The sequence below is a fragment of the Eumetopias jubatus genome, unplaced genomic scaffold (assembly GCF_037043125.1).
Source record: "Eumetopias jubatus isolate StellerSeaLion01/CBP00866 unplaced genomic scaffold, mEumJub1_p1.0 scaffold_3, whole genome shotgun sequence".
Lineage (NCBI taxonomy): Eukaryota > Metazoa > Chordata > Mammalia > Carnivora > Otariidae > Eumetopias > Eumetopias jubatus.
Window position 1 is genome coordinate 92,843,726 of NW_028274809.1, and position 19,891 is coordinate 92,863,616.

Sequence of the window (19,891 nt, forward strand, 5' to 3'; positions counted from 1 at the left end):
AAATGGGACCCAATCTAAAACGATGTGTCACCTAATTCCTGTTCAAGATGTGGTTTTGGATTCATGATGAGGAAATGGTGCTTTCCCAGCCCAGAGAATGGAATAAACTTTCCTGCTTCCTTGTCCTTAACTTGTAAACAACACCAGCCCTTTGACAATGAAGACAAATGTAGGCCCAGCTTGCAGTAAAAATGAAAAAAACTGCCAGTAACACTTCACAATTGTTGCTTTTATTACCTGCCTCCCCCACCCAGAACATTATTTCATTCGGAGCCAAGGTAGAGAGCCAAATTGCCTTGTTTCCAAAGGATATGAGCATGTTTTAGAAAAGCATCTGTGGGTATTATAGTCCATGGGGCATCATCTCATTTATATTGCCCCCACGTTTATGAGTGCATGACCAGCAGCCTGATCAGGTTCAGATGCCTTCAAGAAATTGGATGCTAAAGAGTCCATATATCAATGTTATGATGATGTATTTTTCATGAAATCTATAAATAATGTCAACAGGATAGGGATATTCTGGATGACAGAATCTTTAATAGTTTTTGAGGAATGGCCTGCTTCCCTGTAAAAAGTCAATTTACCTTTTTTTTTTCCCCCCCGACTCTTGTTCATTGAAAAAGTCTGATCTGGCTACTTTGGCACAGACAGACACACACCCCCCGCCCCCCCTCCAAGAATGTTAAGAGAAAGACGTAGTTATTTTTATATAAACCAATGAGTAGACATACAAGTTGTTAGCAAGGAAAGGGTAGATAATTGGCACCTCTGGAGTTTCTGATAGTTTGTCTTTTCTTATCGCCTGAAACGTTGTCTCGAGCTGAAGGAACAGGTGACTTGGTCTTCAAAGAAGGCAGTGACAAAAGAAAAGTAAAATGCTCAGGGTCATGAGTGCTAGGATGTAAATTTCAAAAATGTTGTTTTTATAATCTCAGCGAAATTGGAAAGCAATCTCAGCTTCTGCCAGACCTCCATCTGTCCCGGACATCAATTGCAGATTGGGGTCTGTTATTGTAAGAAGTGTTTGACGTGGCTCAAGGGCTAGGGAAAATGAAGTTGTTATGCCCCGCTGTCCATACCCCCCACCCCTTGACTCCAGGCTGCTCAGGACTGAACGTAGGCAGCCAAGAAAACTCACTCACCTCCCCACCACACTGAAGGCCAAAAGCGAAGCTGCCTCACTGGGATGAAGAGAAGCTGGAGACGAAGGGAGACAGAGTCAGAACCACGGCTCAGAGTGACGTTGAAAATGGCAAGTACACCTGGGAAGGCAGAAGGATAATGTCACCAAATCTGCTGCCAGGGCTTGGGTATCCTCCTCTGGGCCCTCCTCTCTGGACCTACCTGTGACTCAGGAGTAATAGTGGCTCTGTAAACAAGGCAAGGATGAAGAAATGGAAATATTAGGGCTGCAAAGGCCTCAACAAAGGGCCAGTTCTATAGAAGCAGTAAATATTGGGCCACCTGGGTGGCTCAGTCAGTTAAGCGTCTGCCTTTGGCTCCGGCCATGATCTCGGGGTCCTGGGATGGAGCCCTGCACCAGGGTCCCTCCGCAGCGGGGAGCTTACCTCTCCCTCTGCCCCTCCCCCCGGCTTGTGTTCTTCGCACCCTCTCTCAAATAAATAAATAAATAAATAATCTTTAAAAATAAAGAAGCAGTAAATATTGAACTCATACTACAGATGTAGATCCTGATCTTCCCAATTTGCACATATATATGTAGATGTATATATGTGTACATACACACACACACACATATAAAGAGAGAGAGAGGAACAAAGAGGTTTTAAAAATGTAATAGCAACTTTCAAGCAACTAAGGAAAGGAAAATATCCTTCTGTATTAAATACATTATTTGCTTATTGTCCTTATTATTAACAAAACAGTGTCTACAATCTCTTCCAGATCAGTGAGCATCCCCTCAGGCCGAAACACAAGAGCGAAAATGAATCTTGAGTGACAGAGCCGGGAATTTCACTTGCCACCGCCACCTGCTCTTGGAGGTCAATGGTACTGTGGTGTGTAATTACCAACTTCATCGCTGCCTCTTTGCTTCCCCTCTCCCACTGTCTAATTGATGGCCCTGACACCGACGCTGGGTCAGCCCTCTAAAAACATCTTGGGCATGAACTACTTCTCCATCCAACAGATGCTGCTCACTTGGGAACCTACCAGAGCCGGGAACTCAAGGATGGCTTGTGTTTGCTCAGACTTGGGGGAAAAAATGATAGAGCAAAAAGCAAGATTAGGGATCTACTCCAGGTAGAAAGAAAATTAACCACAATCTTGGAATTTGGTCTCAGCTGCAACATCCACTCCATACATTCACTAATGCACTTATTGGCCCTTTTCCAAGTAAAGGATACCTGACCTTCAGTTTCTTAACTTTTCTTTTAGTTGTTACTTGCGTCCCTTGTGTCGCCCATGGAGACGGTGGAATCATTGCTTCGACCAACACTGAAACCGAATAAGGAGTCCACACCTGTGGACGGCTGCAGAGAGAGCACAAGAACTATCGCAGGATCTTCTTTACCAATGAAACAAACCACTAGCCGAGCTCTGTGCCTACACACTGCGCTCTGAAAATGACCTCTTCCAAACCGGAACCAACCTGGCACCCAGGAGAATTTGGGGACCTTGGTCTCTTTTGTTGCTCATCTCTGGGCTGCTGGAGTAGACTCCCAGAAGCACGTCCCTTCTTTCTCCCTCAGCACCAAACCCCAACTCCCCTGGGAGCCACGGATCCTCAGCGGAGTGGCTGGTTTCCGGTGCAGACCCTTCTCTATTTCAGCCCCATTACCGTGACCTGGCTAGGACAGGACAAGAGGCTTGAAAACAAAAGGGAAGGGCACCCCTTAGAGCTTCTTGTCGTTGAATCCTCTGCAAACCCCTCACTCCCCCTCTAAACCTAAAGCTCAGGAAACAAAACTGGACAGCAAATGCTGTATGCTAAGATACAGGGCAAAATTAGAGTTTCAAAGAGGAGGGCCCTTATGATATTTTTCATAGCTAAAGCTACTTCTTTCTTTCTTTCTTTCTTTCTTTTTTTAATTTGCTAGCAGGGGTGGGGGGAGAGTGAGAGAAACAGATTGCCTGCTGAGGAGAGAGCCCCACATGGGGCTCCAGCCCAGGACCCTGAGATCATGACCTGAGCCGAAGGCAGATGCTTAACTGACTGAGCCACCAGGCGCCCCTAAAGCCACTTATTTCTATCCTAGTTTAGGGATCAGTAAACTATAGCCACAGGCTAAATCTGGCCTGTTGCCTGTTTTTGTAAATAAAGTTCCATTGAAATACAGCCATGCTCATTCATTTACATATTGTCTACAGCTGAGTTGGCACTACACCAGCAGAGGTAAGTAGTTATGATGGAGACTATATGACTCACAAAGCCTAAAATATTTACTACCTGGCCCTTCAGAGAAAATGTTTACCAACCCCTACTCTATTGGTTGTCCTCACATTGTGCAATTATTATTGGTGGTAGCCTTCATCAATTCATCTTCTATTGACTATTTTGGTTTATGATAGACAGGCTCACAGACCCCAAACAAACAAACAAACAAAGGCAACTCATGTGCACTTTATCCTGGTTATTAGTCACTGAGTCCTTAAAAATAGAGGTAAATACACGCCAGCAAACTAGTTCAATAATTTTGTAAAAGAATGCCAGAGGCAGGAGTTGCATATTTAACTGAAGCCTACACTGTGGTTATTGAGCAAATGCTTCAAGATTAGGCAGCAAATAAAGATAAAAGAATTCTGCCCTGTAGAATATCAATGAAAAAAATTTTATTGAAGATTATTTCACATTAGACTCTGTTATCCAAAGTCCACAGATACAGAAATGAAGGAAATCTCTTTAGGGATTTGCTCAGGAGAACCCAAATTTGTATCACTTGATGAAATACCAAATATTAAGTGATTCTTTACGAAGAAACCCTTTTTATAAGAAGTATCTTTTAAAGTGAAAACAAAGAAATGAGTATTTGTTTTTCTGTGGAAGACATAATGCCAAATCTAGCGTACTTCCCCACCCGGCCCACTCCCCCCATACCTATTGCCCATTTTAAAAGTCACTGTTCAGCTTTCTCACTGAGCTGATATGAAGTGAAACAAGGTTCCTGCGGAGGCCTGACTAGTATGTTTTCCAAGGGCTACGTAACTAGACCTTTCAGCAAACTTACTTGTCTAAGTTTCCCTCAAAGCCCGAGCCTTTGAACAGAACTTGACCCAAGTCCCTTTCGCTTGACCAAAGAGTTGAAAATTGACATGGATTTGAGACGGAGCTGGGAAAGCTCACTCCTAGGCCAGCTTAGATTTTCCCAACTGTTGGGTCACGTACCAAAGCCATTAAGGGTCCAATATTGTGATGCTTGCTTATTTGTCTGCACTACAGCCCCAGATGGCTCTGTAGCTATTCCAGCCATTTGGAAGGTGGGCAAATAGCCCTCAACCTCCCTTTACTAACTTTAGGCTACAATGGAATAGGCACACACGGACAGGGAGCATCCATACCCACACCTCTCACACACATGTCCACACAGAAAAAGCCTCTTTCTTGCAAGTCAAGTACAAGCCATGTCCAGAATTTAAGGCAGAAGAACTCTTTTGGAGATGAAAAAGATGAGTGTTGCAAATGGCATCCCTTCCTTGTTTGAGATTCATCTCCCCATAAGATGCAGTGTTTCTCCTCTGTACATTTTCCACACTATTTTATAATTAAACTGTGTCTTATTCATCTATGAATTCCCAGAATCTGACATAGTATGTGGCATGTAGGTGCTCAATAAATATTTTTTCATGTGTCCATTCATTCAATCAATCAATGTTTACTGAACACTTACTCTGTGACAAATACCTTGCTAAGTATAGTAAACTAAAGAAATGAATAAGACACAATCTGTGTCCTCTGTGTGTCCCAAATCTAGAGGAGGAAGAGCAAATAAACAGATAATTACAATATGGGGTGGAGGTATTTCAGTCAAGACTTACAGATTTGGGCTCCTAACCCTGCCCTGGAGTGGGTGGGTGTGGGAGTAGCTAGCTAGGTTAGGGCTGAGAACACTTCTTCTCTCTGGAAATGCCAGTAAATGTTGTCACACTGAGACTTGTGACCTTTATAGAATACAGTAAGGAGAGTTTATTTTTTGACAGTGAAATACATGATAGCTTCCAGCAATCATAGTTCACTACAATGTGGGATTGTGCCTCATAAGCAGAGACACTTCACAAAGTCTTGTGTTGATGTGCAAATACATAGCTAAGATTCCTTGGATCTTGCCTTGCTTTAGGCACGTGGCAGTTAAAAACAACAATTAAGGAAAAAAATCAACTAGTCAGTGAGTTAGAATCAGAGGATCATAGAGCATTAGAGTCTATAAAAGGGCACTTAAAATGTTACCAGAGTCTGTCTGATGCCAGATGACTAGTGTGACCAGTTTCATTCTTCTGTTCAATTGATAGAGTGACTGACAGGTCATTTGGGCTTTGCCGGGAGGGAGAGTTGCACAGGAAGACTTGGCATGGGGTAGTTGTTTGATGAATGTGTTCTGAATGCATGAAGGCAAACACCTCAGGCTCTGTGGAGGAAAAGTAGGCCTCAAAATCCAGAAGCTCAAATAACACAGCCACATTGACCTTCTCATCAGTCATCAATCAACATCCATCAGTGTTGCTGGGAGCAGTGGAGAATGCAGAGGAAATCATACCTGCTCTCTGATCTTAAAAATCAGGGATACAAAGAAGGATATATGCAGGCAATTCATGGAAGAAGGAAGTCAAAAGTATATGAAGGGATGCTCAAACTCATCCATTGTCAGGAAAAACGCCAATCAAAATATTAATGAGATACAATTTCATACCAAATAGACTGAAAAAAATGTTAAGCTGGATGATGATACTGAGTGTCGGCCTAGATGTGGCATACAAGTTCGTTGATGCATGACTGGTGGGAATGAAGACTAGTGCGTGAATATTATGAGTAATTTGGCACTTCCTAGTCAATTTAAGCCTATGTATATCCTAAGCATCATTAATTCCACTTCTGGGTATGCATATATCACAAAGACATCCTCACACAAATTCCTAAGGGGCTATGGATTAGGATGCTCATGGCCACATTTTTTGTGATGATGGCATGAAGATGGAGATCACCTGGGTACCCACCCCTAGGGCGCTGGACATATAAAACATGACGGGGGGAGTAACCCATGGTGTACTACACACAGTTGGAAGCCACTGACTACATCTAGTCACACATAACATCATGGATGGAGCTTGAAAGCATAGTGATGGTTGGAAAGAGTGGGAAACAGAATGAGATATTTAAAACAATACCATTTAAGAAAGTAAAAATATATGCTCATAAAACAAGAGTATAATTCTATATGAAGTCTTCACAAACAAAATGATGCTTTATATATGTTAGAATAGTCACCTCTGGAGGTAAGAGGAGAAAAGGGATAAATACAGATTTTTGGTTCCTGGAAGTAAGTTTCCTGGAACAGATATGTGTGCAAGCGGCTTTGGAACCCAGCAGTGTGCAGAGGGTAGGAGGAATTTGAGGAGCATGTTAAAGAAAGCCTAATTGTCTTGAATAGACAGTAGAAATCTTGGCTTTGGAGACACTGCTGGTGAAGGCTCAGAAGGAAATGAGAAACATGCTATTAGAAACTGCAAGAGGAGGGACCTTATTTTGGAATAGCAGAAAGTTTAGCAACACCATTACCTGCAGTTATATGGAAAGTAGAAAATATTCCTAATGACCTAGGTGATTAGTTAAGGGGTGTTTCCAAAGTGATGGAGGTGCCACCTGATCTCTTTTTGCTCCTTAGAGTAAAACGAAGGAGGAAAGAAATAAACTGAGGGAAAGACTATTATAGTCCCTACCACCCACCCACCCCCGCGGCAAAAAAAATGTTTTAAAATTTTTCAGCCTTTCCAGATGGCATTCAAACAAATATCAAATCCAAGGTACTACCAGGAAAACAGTGTCTAAAGATGAAACTGAGAGGCGCTTGGGTGGCTCAGTCAGTTAAGCATCTGACTTACGATTTTGGCTCAGCTTGTGATCTCACGGTCATGAGATCTAGCCCTGCTTTGGGCTCCATACTAGAGAGTGGAGCCTGCTTGGGATTCCCTCTCTCCCTCTCCCTCTGACCTTCTTCCCCACCCCCCAGCTCATGTGCTCTCTCTCTCTCTCTCTCTCTCTCTCAAATAAATAAATAAATAAGAAACTGAGCATATAAAAGTAAAACTTTTTGTTAAGACCTCAGAAAGATCAAAGGTGGTGCCTTAGAGTCTATAAAAACCCCCTTAAAGAAGAAATACTACCATTTCCATCTACTTACAACACTGCTGACACCAGATGTGTGGGTTTTCCACACCAAGCAATTCTCCAGTTCTCGTAGGACACCAACTGGGCATCCTACATTTTTTTTTATTATTATTATGTTATGTTAATCACCATACATCCCATCATTAGTTTTTGATGTAGTGTTCTATGATTCATTGTTTGTGGCGTCCTACAATTTAATTAGATTCTGACACTACCTGCCTGGAATTAGTGCAGACCCCACAGGGGAAGGACTCCATCCCACAACCCTTCCCCCTCCCACTTCAGATGCCCATCTCAAGTCCCACTTGTCCGCCTATACTTCTGACCAACCAACTATAAATGGGGGCAGGGGGCTTCCCACAATCCCTTTCTTGGGCTCAATAATTTGCCAGAATGGCTCACAGAACTCAAGAAAGCACTTTACTTACTATTGCCCATTTATAATAAAGAAAACTCAGGAACAGCCAACTAGAAGACACGCCTGGGGTAAAGAATGTGGGAAAGGGCAACAGCTTCCATGTCCTCTCCGAGAGCACCACCTCCCAGCACTCCCAAGTAATCACCAACCCAGAAGCTGTCTGAACCCCTTCGGTCAGGATTTTTATGGAGGCTTCATTACATCATCATGATTGATTAAATCATTGCCATTAGTGGTCCCTGAAATCAGGGGGTGGGGCTGAAATTTCCAACTCTCTAATCCTGTGGTTGTTTCCACTAGCAACCAGCCCCACACCCCCAACCTTAGGGATTTTCCAAAAGTCACCTCATTAACACAAACCTATAAAAGATGCTCTTTTCAGCTTTATCACTCTGGAGCTGTTTCAGGAGCTAGGGACAAAACTCAAATATTATAACAAAAGATGTTCCCACTGCTATTATCCCTTAGGGCATTATAAAGATAATGTCCTAAGGAGCTCTGGCCAGGAGCTGGGGATGAAGAGCAAACACATATTTCTTATACTATCATAAGAGATTAAGGGTTTGCTTCACAAATCCTCTCAAACTATAGGGCCTCTAGAAAGTTAAGGGTATTGGACCTCAACCATTTCAGCAAAAGCAAAGGGGCTTATCACAAAGAAATCTGTAGGTATGGCTTTTGCCTAATGGAGTGAATCCCAAAGAGATTCACAGGAGACCTACAAGTTTCTTAAAAGACTTAATATTTGTAGAAACATAGCCAACTTGTCTACAGGGGACAGAAACGTATTATGAGGAGACTTTTTCAACCCCTAGAATTCTACTGGCAAGAAGCAAGCTGAGAAAGCTGCTCAGCTACAAAAATGTGCTACCTTTCATAAAAAAGAAAAGATGAGGGCCACCTGGGTGGCTCAGTCAGTAAAGCGGCTGCCGTCAGCTCAGGTCATGATCCTGGGGTCCTGGGATCAAGCCCCACATCAGGCTTCCCTGCTCAGCGGGGAGTGTGCTTCTCCCTCTCCCTCTGCCCCTCCCTGCTCCGCTCGTGCTCTCTCTCTCTCTCTCTCTCTCTCTTTCTCTCAAAAATAAATAAATTTTTTTAAAAAATAAAATAAGAAAAGGAAAGATGACTCAGAGGGCAGAATCAACAGCCCAGAGAGTGGAGCCAAGAGCCATGGAGAATTAATCTTAGGCCTTGGGATCTAATCAAGAAACTTCCAGCACTTACTTGGAGGCTTTCATAATTTCTACGGACCAATGAACCCTTGTGCCTCCAATTTTCTACCTTGTTTGACAAGAATGACTTCCTGATCAACAACTATAGATGGGGGCCAGATAACTTATTTCTTTAGTTCCGTTGGTCTACAGATCAAAAGGATCTGTGTTTAAGACACTACACCTGAGGAGCCTCAATCACAACTGAACTTAATATAGATGCAGCTCTGGTCTTTGAACTGATGTAATGAGATGAGGCTTTAAGGACCTTGATAGGGTAGGTATTTTGCATGTGGGAGGGATGTGAATCTTGGAAGTCAGAAGGTGGACTGTGGTAGGCAACCTCTGCGATAGCTCCCAATGATCCTTGCCTCCTAGTATTCAGGCCCTCATATAATCATCTCTCTTTCAGTGTGGGTTTGACCTAGTGACTAGTTTCTGACAAAGAGAATATAGGAAAAGCATTGTGATATTGTTTCTGAAATTAAATCATAACAAGATTATGACCACCATCATGGATCTCTCTCTCTCTCTTTTGCTCTCATTACTCTGAGGGAAGCCAAGTGGCATATAATGAGCAGCCCTATGGAGAGGCCCATGTGGCAAGAAACTAATGTCTCCCACCAACAGCCATTGAGGACCTGAGGTTTACAAACAACCACATTGAATCAGCTTGCAGGTGGATCCTCTCCCAGTTGAGCCTTGAAATGACTACAGCTTCAGGGACACAATGATCATAGCCTTGTAAGAAATCCAGAGCCAGAGGACCCAGCTAAGCTGTACCTGACTCCAGACCCTGAGAAACTGAGAGGATAAATGTTTGTTGTTCTAAACTGATGAGTTTTTGGATAACTTACTATGCAGCAAAAGATAATGAATACAGGTTGTATCCCCTAACACAGATTTGATTTCCTAAGAGGATTTAAAAAATATGTCTAATGCAATTTTTTTAAATATTAAAGAGTTTTTCATCCTACTTATAATTACCTAATTGATTATAAACAGCCCACTGGAGTTTCATTCATTAAGTACTCATTCCACAGAGTTTTTTGTGATTCTGCGCAAAGGCATGTAGGAGGTGGGGGGATTTAAAAGGAGACATAGAAAAAGAAGCCACACCCCTGGTTTCTAAGAGATGTCCCTTGAAAGAGGCAAGCACATGAAACAGAATAGTACAGGTTGATCTGGACCACGGCGAAGGCAAGTACGCAGGAGAACAGGAACCCAGTGGGGGGAGTTCCTGAGTTCCAGGGGGAGGGGGGCGCTGAGAGGATGTACTTGACTCAGGATTCAGTGGCACAAAAACACAGCTAATTGGCTTATGCTCAAGAATGAAAAGGTCTAAGTGTCACAGTGGCTTCCAGCACAGCTAGATTTAGCGGAGTTCGGATGATGTTATAGGGACCCAGTTATCCCTCTTCTGTCTCTCAGCTGTGATTCCTCTGTGTTGGTTTCATTCTCAAGCAGGCTGTCAAGAGCCGAGCGGATCTGCCAGGTGTCAAAGTAGTCAATTAAGACAACAAGGCAAAAAAGAAAGTAACAATTAAGCCTTTATTTATTTACTGCCATAGTATAAGGAAGAAGCTAAATTGCCGGCTCCCCAGTGTTCCATTTTCCCCCATGAAACAGCCCCTGGGGAAGGCCAACTGTATCAGCACACCTGGGGGAATTGGCTCACTGCTGAGGGAGCCTCAAACAACAGGTTCCTGTCTTTCTATGGATTGGCGGCCAGGAGGAGCAGGGATACCTAGTAGAAAAGTCCTGAGTACTGAGTCAGAGTGGAGAAAAGCGTCTTCAACTTTCCCCTTCCCACCATAAGGTTTCAGCCTAGTCACCCGTCCTCCCCCAGTAAAGAGGCTTCTGATGGAGGCACCTGGACCAGGAATGCAGCCATGCATAAAAGAATGGCTGACCACAGGGGCCTAGTCCTTGATTGCAACTCCCTTCAGAGCCTGCCATGCATTGGCGGTGCACTGCGTCTGGTGTAGGAAGGGCAGCTTTCCCCCATGAAGCCTGCCAGATAACATATTATGGAGTAATGTGTGTGTGGACCCCCCCTCTCCCTGCCCATTCGTAGGTTGAAGCCCTAACCCAAAATATGATGGTGTTTGTAGGTAGGGCCTTTGGAAGGTAGAGTTAAATGACATCATGAGGGTGGGGACCGCATGATGAGATTAGTGTCCTTATAAGAAGGGGAAAAGGCACCAGAGCTCCCTTTCTCTCTGCGCATGCATACACACAAGGAGGTCATGTGAACACACGGGGAGATGGTGGCTGTCTGCAAGCCGGGAAGCGGGCCCTCACCAAGAATGGAATCTGCCAGCACTTTGATCTCAAGCTTCCAAGCCTGTAGAAATGTGAATAATAAATGTACATTGTTTAAGCCACCCAGTCTACAGGTATTCTGTGATGACAACCCAAGCTGACAGACCACCTTTGTAGTTGCCTATGGTCAGGCCTGAGAGATCACTCATAGGCTTCTGGCCACAAGCTGACCCCTTGCTCTTCCTCTATTGGTGACAAGATGGCTATCAGCAGCTCCACCTGACATCCTCTTCCTCTCAGAAACACCTGTAGGAAAAGAGTGCTCTGTCTTAGTAGTTCCAGCAGAAACTCTGAGACTGGCTCTGAGACTGGCTGGGGTCCTGTGCCCATCCCTGAACCAAGGCCTGTGGCCAAGTGGATGGAATTCACAGGCCAGCCTGCATCATGTTACACCTCTGAATCTAGAGTTTGGGGCAGGACTTTCCCAAACTACTTACACTGAGCGTGAGGGAGGGGCACATACCAGATGCGCAATTGCACCCTAGGTAGGCAACACCTACAGAGGCCTGCTCTCCAGTGCTCGAGCAAAAGTCAAAGGATTTATTTCCTCATCCATCCCATAAACATTTACTGAACTACGTGCCAGGCACTGTTCTCGGCCCTGGGGAGACAGCAGTGAACGAAAGTAGCCATCTTAAATTCTACTGGGGGTAACAGACAATAAACACAATCAGCAGGCAAAATAGATAGCCGGGTAGATAGAGACAAGGGGCAAAGGGAAAGAACTAATGCAAGAAAGGAGGGCAGGCAGTATGTATATAAGGGACAAGTATTCAGGAAAGCCTTGCTGAAGGCAATCAGAGAATGAGCATCCCAGAGCAGAGGCAACGGTCAACATGAAGGCCTAGAGGTGGGAGCATGCTTGTTGTGTTCAAGGAACAACAAGGAGTATAGGTTGCCAGAGAAAATATGGAATGCCCAGTTAAATTTGAAGTTGGGGTAAACAACATATACATTTTTTTAGCACAAGTATGTCCCAAATATTGAATAGGACATATTTGTATCAAAAAAAAAAAATGTTCCAGGCCACATCTGGAACATATTTATACTAAAAAATTATTTGTTGTTTATCTGGAATTCAAGTTTAACTAGGAGTGCTGGATTTTTGTTTGCTAAATCTGGCATTTCTAGGCCAGTGTGACTGAAACAGAATGAAGAAGATGGAGGTGTTAGGGATCGAATTATGTCCCCCCAAAGATGATGCTTTGCAGTCCTGACCCCATTAATTCAGAATGGGATCTTGCTTGGAAACAGGGCCATTGCAAATAGAATTAATTACAATGAGGTCATACTGGAGCAGGGTGGGTTCTTCTAAAACGATGGCCATGTGAAGCCACAGGGACACACAGGGAGAAGGCAATGTGACAACAGAGACAGAGACCGGAGTGCTGCACCTGCAAAGCAATGAATACCACATGACAACCACCAGAAGCTAGAAAGAGGCACAGAAGGATCCTTCCCCTTCCAGCTGCAGAGGGACTGTGGCCCTGCCAACACCTTGGTTTGGGACTTCTAGCCCCAGAAACCACAAGAAAATAAATGTCTGTTGTTTGAAGCCACCCAGTTTGCGGAGCTTTCTTACAGCTGCCCCAGCAAAGTAACACAGGCGAGTGGCAAAAGATGAGGCCTGAGAGGTAAGGAGGCTGAGGGACAGATCCCGCCGGGCCTTGGAAGCCATGTGGAGACTTGGCTTGCCCTCTGAATCATCTAAAAGTCTGGGGAGAGGAGTGACATGTGTAAAGAGATGTAAGAGCAATCTCAGAGGACCACCGGGGAAGGAAATGGTATGTGATACTTCAAGAACCACGTGTGGTTGCATCCCACTGGAGTGTGTGCTAAGAGCCTCTTAGCAACAAAATAGCAGGGTATGCTTCCCTCTGCGGGCAATAGGAAGCCAGTGGAAAACTTGGATCAGAGAGATGGGGTCAAATATGCCCGCTGCCTGGGTTTTTGTTATTCATTGTACTAGAGGTGGAGGCTGGAGTTCAGGAAGCATGACTGGACAATGATGGAATTCCAAGTACCATGACTGGTGAGGGAAGGGGATAACCTTCCCATTAGATAGGGGACCTTAATCCAAGCCCCTCAAATCATACTACTGACACAGCCACATTCCCACACCTCCTGAGGTAAATTGGAAAATACCTAGGATTTCTCTGGAACATTGGAAATTCTACTCAAGATCACCAGTACACTGAGGGAGATGAATTCCCATCCGCAGGGCAGGGTCTGGAAGAGATAGCAACAGATTTTCCCCTGAATATTCTGAATTTAGAATTCCCAGACCAGGGGCTCTCAAACTTCAGTGTTTAAGAGAAACTCAGGGAGATTTTGAAAATGCAGATTCTTGAATCCCATCCTGCGTATCTTGATGAAGTAAAGGTGGTCCTGGAACCACACCTTGAGAAACTCTGGCGTAGTAAGGGACTTGAAGATGTGTGTGCAGACAGTGATAAAGACTACAGAGAAAGCATGAAACAGGGCAGGAAGATAGGAAATGTATGTGGGTGTGGAGGGGTGTGATGGTGTAGCAGGTAATGTCACTAAGAAGGTGATATTATATGTTGAAATTATGTGCAAACTTTTGTGAGTATGTTCATTTCTGGAGAAATGGCTATACAACCTTCAGGAGATTCTTAAAGAGACTCTGAACCAAATCAGGACTGAGAACTTCTGTAGATTTGTTTGTTAGATTAGAAAATTACATATTTTCTGCTCTCAGATGGAAAGCAATTTCTTTCAGATGGAAGTTCAGAATCTGCTTATATTTTGAGTGTTCACAATACTTGGACCTTAAACAGTGGTTCTCAGACTTACCTGCATGTGAGAATTGCCTCTAGAACTTTAAACAATGCTAATTTCTGGATCTCAGTCTCAGAAAGTCTGATTTAATTGGTTTGGGGGTTTGACCTGGGATTGGGATGCTAAAAGCTCCCTAGGGGAATCTAATTGCAGGAAAAGCTGAGAAAGACCAACCTAGTGTTTCAGATGAACCTCAACTCATGGTAGGAAGGTTGGGGCCATTATTCCCATTTACTGAGACTCTGGAGAATGTGTGCCTAACCTGAGGTCCCATGACTGGTGAGTAATTCAAGACTCAAGACCAGGTTCTAGGACTCCCAAGTCAGTGCTCTGGCCACGATCACACCATGCAATAGAAGCTGGTCGGATTTTGATAAGGAGTGAAGGGCCAGAGCTCGGGCTCCCGTACTAGGAAGGGCAGGCCCACAGAGACCCTCATGGTGGGAGGACTCAGCATCTAGGAAGCAGAAGGTTAGAGGAGCTGCCCACCAAGGGGAAGAGGGGGCAGTTCAGAAAAAGGGGGTCAAGAGCTGACAACCGGCTGCCGCCTCACAGGCCAGCAAGAGAAACAGGTACTTTGTCTGAGTCTGTGAAGATTCTCATCCCTCACACAACAACCTGGTCAACACTGGCCTCCCAGCTGGCCTAAAGCTGACCAAAACAATGATGATAACCAAAACCCTCTGAGATAAATGACATTAATGGCTTTGTGGCTTCCAATAATCCAATTCCTTCTTCATTCCCTAACACCGGCCAGGATTGCTGATGTGGGCGGTGGGGTAGGTGGCCCATACACCAGAAGAAAGTCACTATCCCAAAAGTAATGCCTCCATCAGAGGCATTACAGAGTTAGAATGCTTCCAACTGGCACAAAGCTTTCCATTGTCCAAGTGGTAATTAGTAATGGCTTCAAAAGCAAATGCCCTGGGAGAGAGACCTTGGATTAAAAGTTCAAGGTCTGGGTTTTCAAAACTTTTTTAAACAGAACTCTTCTGACAAAATATCTTTATATGTATGTATGTGTGCATCATATGTATGTCATATTATATTATACAGATGATATGTTACATGTGCATATATGTAATATGAATGTTACACCTATACTATATCATATATTGTATATATTACATGTAATATGCATAATATATAATTTAATATATGTGTATATAAATATAAGACAGATCAAAGTAAACTTGCTGTGGACAAAGCAAGGGCTGGGGCTGGAAATTATCTCATGGGTAGGAGGTGGTGGGAGAGGAGAATGCCCTACCCCACTTCCCCTGCCCACCCTCCCTCCCTCCCACCAAGCTGGACTGTCCCTGAGCCACCTCAGCCAAACCCTAGGACAGTTTGAAAGAACTGCAGGAAGGAATTCATTAACTCACTGGACAAGGGTTGAGAGCCTACTGTGTTAGCATTGTGCTCGATGCTAGGACCAAGGCAAAAGACTAACAGCCTCTTCCTTCAAGGACCTCATCATCTGTTGAGGGTCACAGACAAGAAAGGGATAACTATGCAAAATGTGATAGGAAGTGAATAAGGGAAGTTAAAGAGCATTACAGAATATAGTGGGAGCCCTGAGGAAGGGTACCTCGCCTTGGGTGGGGGCAAGGGAGGGCAGGACCTAGCAGAGAAGGCTCTTTGAAGGAGAAGAGCCCCAAAGTTAGGGTCAATTCCAGTTTTTAGAGCAGGTTTTAATAAAATGAATGAGGACAGGGGAGAGGGAGAACTTTGGGAACGGGAAGATACATGGAGCAGAGTCAGAGGAAAACGCAGGGCATCTGGAGCTGCCAGAGACCAGGAACACAGGGGCCAAGTCCCACTACTTCACAAGCTGTCCCAGGCAGCCCCCGTGCTGGGATCCCAGGCTCCACGTGCAGGATGGAAGGAAGAGACCAAGGGCCTCATCCAGACTCACAGCCCAAAGGGACAGGTCTGGGGCCACCAAACTGGGGCTCTGGCACAAAAAGGACTCCCTTTGAAATGACTTCTGAGAAATCAGATCTCTTCAGCTGGATTTCAGCCCCAAGAGCAAATGTCCAATAAAGTTCTGAGGATCACAGGGAAACTAATCCATGCAAGGCTTTCCTGAGCTGACCCAGCCCCTATAAACAGGAGGGCAAAACCAGCCAGAAGAGGAAGGAAAGACAGACCCTGGGCCGGGGGTTACTGCAAGGCCATCACCCAGTCACCCAGGAGAACATGATCATAGAGTTCCCCTCTGAAGGAACAAACTCCCGCTGTGGGAATGATGCTCAGGACCATCCTTCCGCCTGAGGCAATGCAGACAAAAAGGAGAGGGTGCTGTGTGTGTCCCCCGCAAACCTGCCACTTGGCCCTCACAGTGTTCCTCTTTGCTATGAAAAGAAAACGAAAAGCTCAGGGCGCTCTCAAAGTTTTGCTTTTTCTTTTTCATGGTCTCTTGTCTTACTCTCTCAAAAACCACTTTCCCCCTCTGCTCCTTCATCTTCCTCCTCCTTTCCTGGGACTCTCCTTTCTCCTGAGGACACCGTGACAAAGAAAAATGCCTGCAAGGGCCTTGTTTTCAAGATTGAGTCAAGGCTCTAAGCTTTTATCTTGCTCTTAATGGCACCTTTCACGGATAGAGCCCAGCGAGGCTGTATGGGCCTGCGTTATCTCCCAAAGACCGACTGGGCTGCGTGGCCTCACGCACAGCGGGTACCCCACCCCCCAGCAGCTCATCCACATGGATGAGCTGTGTCCGAGGCTGCAGAGCACACTCCCTGACACCAGCCGCCTCCCAGGCCGGTCTGGGCTGCCCTACTTCTCACAGGCACCCATCTCCGGTTCTGCTCCCCAGGGGATTTTTCAATGAGACTGCAGGCTTGATAAGGCCCTCCCAGTTCAGAGGAGAGGAAACCAAGGCTAGGGGACTTCCTGATGGCCCAGCCTAACCCTGCTGGGAGACAAGAGCCCAGCGTGAGGGTTCCCCTGCCCACTTTCTGGCACGTCTCTATCTGGGCACAGATAGATATGTATATATATACAGCGTGGGAAAGCCAAGCGTGGGCCAATGCCCCCAAAGAGGCAGATAAGAGCTTGTGTTCTGTTCCACCCAGCACACAGAAGCAGATCAAAGCTTCAGGGAGAGTTGGCTGACTGAGCTTGCCATTCACACCACCATTCACACTCCTTGGTGTGTCTCACGCACTTCAAAGTGCCAGGTGCCGTCCAGAGCAGTCTGCACGCTGCACCCTATGACACCCACCGCCCAAGCCTGGGGGAGGATGTGAGATGCTGTGAGACTAAAGGAGGGGGGAGGGAGGCTGAGCCTCTGATCATCTTTCTTTGATAAGAAAAATGCATTTAAAAACAATGCAAGTTGGTAATAATAGCTGCTGATTTGCACAGAGATCTTCTGCGCTTCTACAGGACCTGTCATCTAAACCCACAGCAGCCACTTAGAGGTTGAGTATTTTGCCAGTGGTCACCACCCAGAAAATAGTGGAGCTGGGATTTGAACCCAGACGGTATGACACCAAAGCCTCTATTTCCCAGACCATTCAGCCATAGCTGTAGATCTCCTGGGCTTCATGGCAGAAGATAGGAGGGCTTTAGGTAGAAGGCACATGACAGTGCCTCATTTCTTTGCCCAACCAAAGTTGTTTTCCAGGCAAGACAAGAGACATATGTTATCTAGGGCAACCTTCCAGAAAGGGGCAGGCCGTGTGCTCCCTGAGGACAGGGACCAGGCTTGATTCTTTTCTGTATCCTCAGCACCTAGCGCAGCGCCTGGATCAAAGTGGATGCTCAAAAAGTCCTTGCTAGGGGCACCTCGGTGGCTGAGTTGTTAAGCGTCTGCCTTTGGCTCAGGTCATGATCCCGGGGTCCTGGGATTGAGCCCTGCATCGGGCTCCCTGCTCCACAGGAAGCCTGTTTCTCCCTCTCCCACTCCCCCTGCTTGTGTTCCCTCTCTCACTATCTCTCTGTCAAATACATAAATAAAATCTTTAAAAAAAAAAAAAGTCCTTGCTGATTCCTGGCCTAGCCATATACAGGCTGTGTGGTCAAAGGCAAGCGACAACTTGTCTGGGTTGCAGGTTCCTAATTTGTAAAATGGGGATAATAATGTAGCCCTCCCAGTGTAACCATATGATTAGAAACCATACATGTAAAGTCGCTCCCACTATGCCCGGCACATAGTAGGTGCTCAATAGTCGACAGTTTAGCTGTCTTCAAAGCCATGCGTGATGTTAAGGGTCAAGGGTAAGATTAGACTGACCCATAGTTCTTGCCTAAAAGCAGGATAGGGCAAGACAAAATAACTCAAGGTATTCCCATAAGCTGTTGTTGTTGTTATTTTTAGAGAAAGTGTATGTGTGAGCAGGGGCAGAGGGTGGGCAGAGGGAGAGGAAGAGAGAATCTCATGACCTGAGCCGAAATCAAGAGTCAGACACTTAACCGACTGAGCCACCCAGGTACACCCCCACCCACCCAAGGGGCAGCCACATTCCACACTTTGGGAGCGGATCACAAAGGTTACTACGGGGGTTGGCACAGTAACACTCAGAACCACGAGAGGAGCCTTAGAATACCCTCAAGGGGTCACACATTGCCAAGGACTCCACAAATCACAAAATAGCTTCAATTTCTCCACCTGCTGGGCCTCGCCAGTGAGGAAGGGAAAAAAGAGGGGAACTCAGTGTGCAACATGAAGCATCACTCAGCCACCGCATCACTTAGTGCTTTTGTAGCAGGCACTGCTCTGAGCACTAACAGGAGATGAAATGGTTGAAAGCCGCCACTCGCAAGGGGCTCTCAGAGTGGCTATGGCGTATGGGAAAGAGACCAGGAGGACAGTCCAGGCGCACACCAACCCATGAGACCACCCTTACAAAGGCCAGGCAGTAAAGGCTAACTGCCAAGAGGGTCCTGCAGGATCCACAGGCCCGGCCAGAAGAACAAGGTGACCATGAACCGGAGGGTCAGTCAGAGGTCTCCAGGGAGGTCATGTGACACTTCAGTCCTTGTCCAATTCTTCCTGAAGGACTAGCTCGATCTGGGATTCACTGCTGGGGGCCCACCATCACATCTCAGTGCTTCAGTATAGAAAGCAAACATTCCAGTGCCTCGCCACCAAATATAATACACCAGGAAGGGATGGCAATGATGGCCCTGGGGCGAAACCCAGCCTGAAGCCTGTTTTTTCACTACCCACAAGCACAGAATGACTGTCACGTTTTGAACGTGTTGTTTAAACAACAACAACAATGAAGAAGAAGCAACAGAGAAGTCTATGGCTACAAAGCCTAAAACATTTACCGTATGGTCTTTTATAGAAAAAGTGTGTCAGTGCTTGGACTATAGTGTCCATGGTGGCCAAAAGCATGGCCCTTATTTGTCAAGGTTTCCTTTAGGCCCTTCTGGGAAAACCGGAACACGCTTGGCTGCTAAACTCTCCTGACTGGACCGGGAGCTCTGGGTGTGAGAGTAGCCAGTTCACGGGCTGAGGGCCTTCCTAATTCTCCTCTGCATTAACCCAGGCAGTCTTTTCTGGCCTGCCACAACTCCCTACAGTAACGGTTCACGCAGGACAAATGTTCTAACGCACTCCTGGCATCCACCACCCCTACGTGTCAAGCCTTCAGAAAAGCCATGGAGGGTTTGGCACAGGACACAGCCCACCAAACAGACGTGTGCTTCCTTCCCCAGGTGGGCTGAGCAGGTGGGGAGGAGGAAGGGGACTGGATGCCTAGAGGCTTAAAGCACCTGCTTTCTGGCTTGCAGGCTATAGGCTTCCCAGCCTTGCACTGTCCTGGTTCTTTGGGGACC

The 19,891-nt window shown here is 45.7% G+C and overlaps 1 long non-coding RNA gene across 1 annotated transcript in view; it reads right to left on the reverse strand.

Moving 5' to 3' along the window:
• Window positions 1–1,187: 1,187 nt before the first annotated feature.
• Window positions 1,188–19,891, reverse strand: part of LOC148164720 (uncharacterized) — a 110,040-nt gene continuing 91,336 nt past the window's right edge. The window contains exon 3 of the long non-coding RNA XR_015767933.1: window positions 1,188–1,265. This is a non-coding gene — a long non-coding RNA (uncharacterized LOC148164720). The remainder of the gene's footprint in view (window positions 1,266–19,891) is intronic.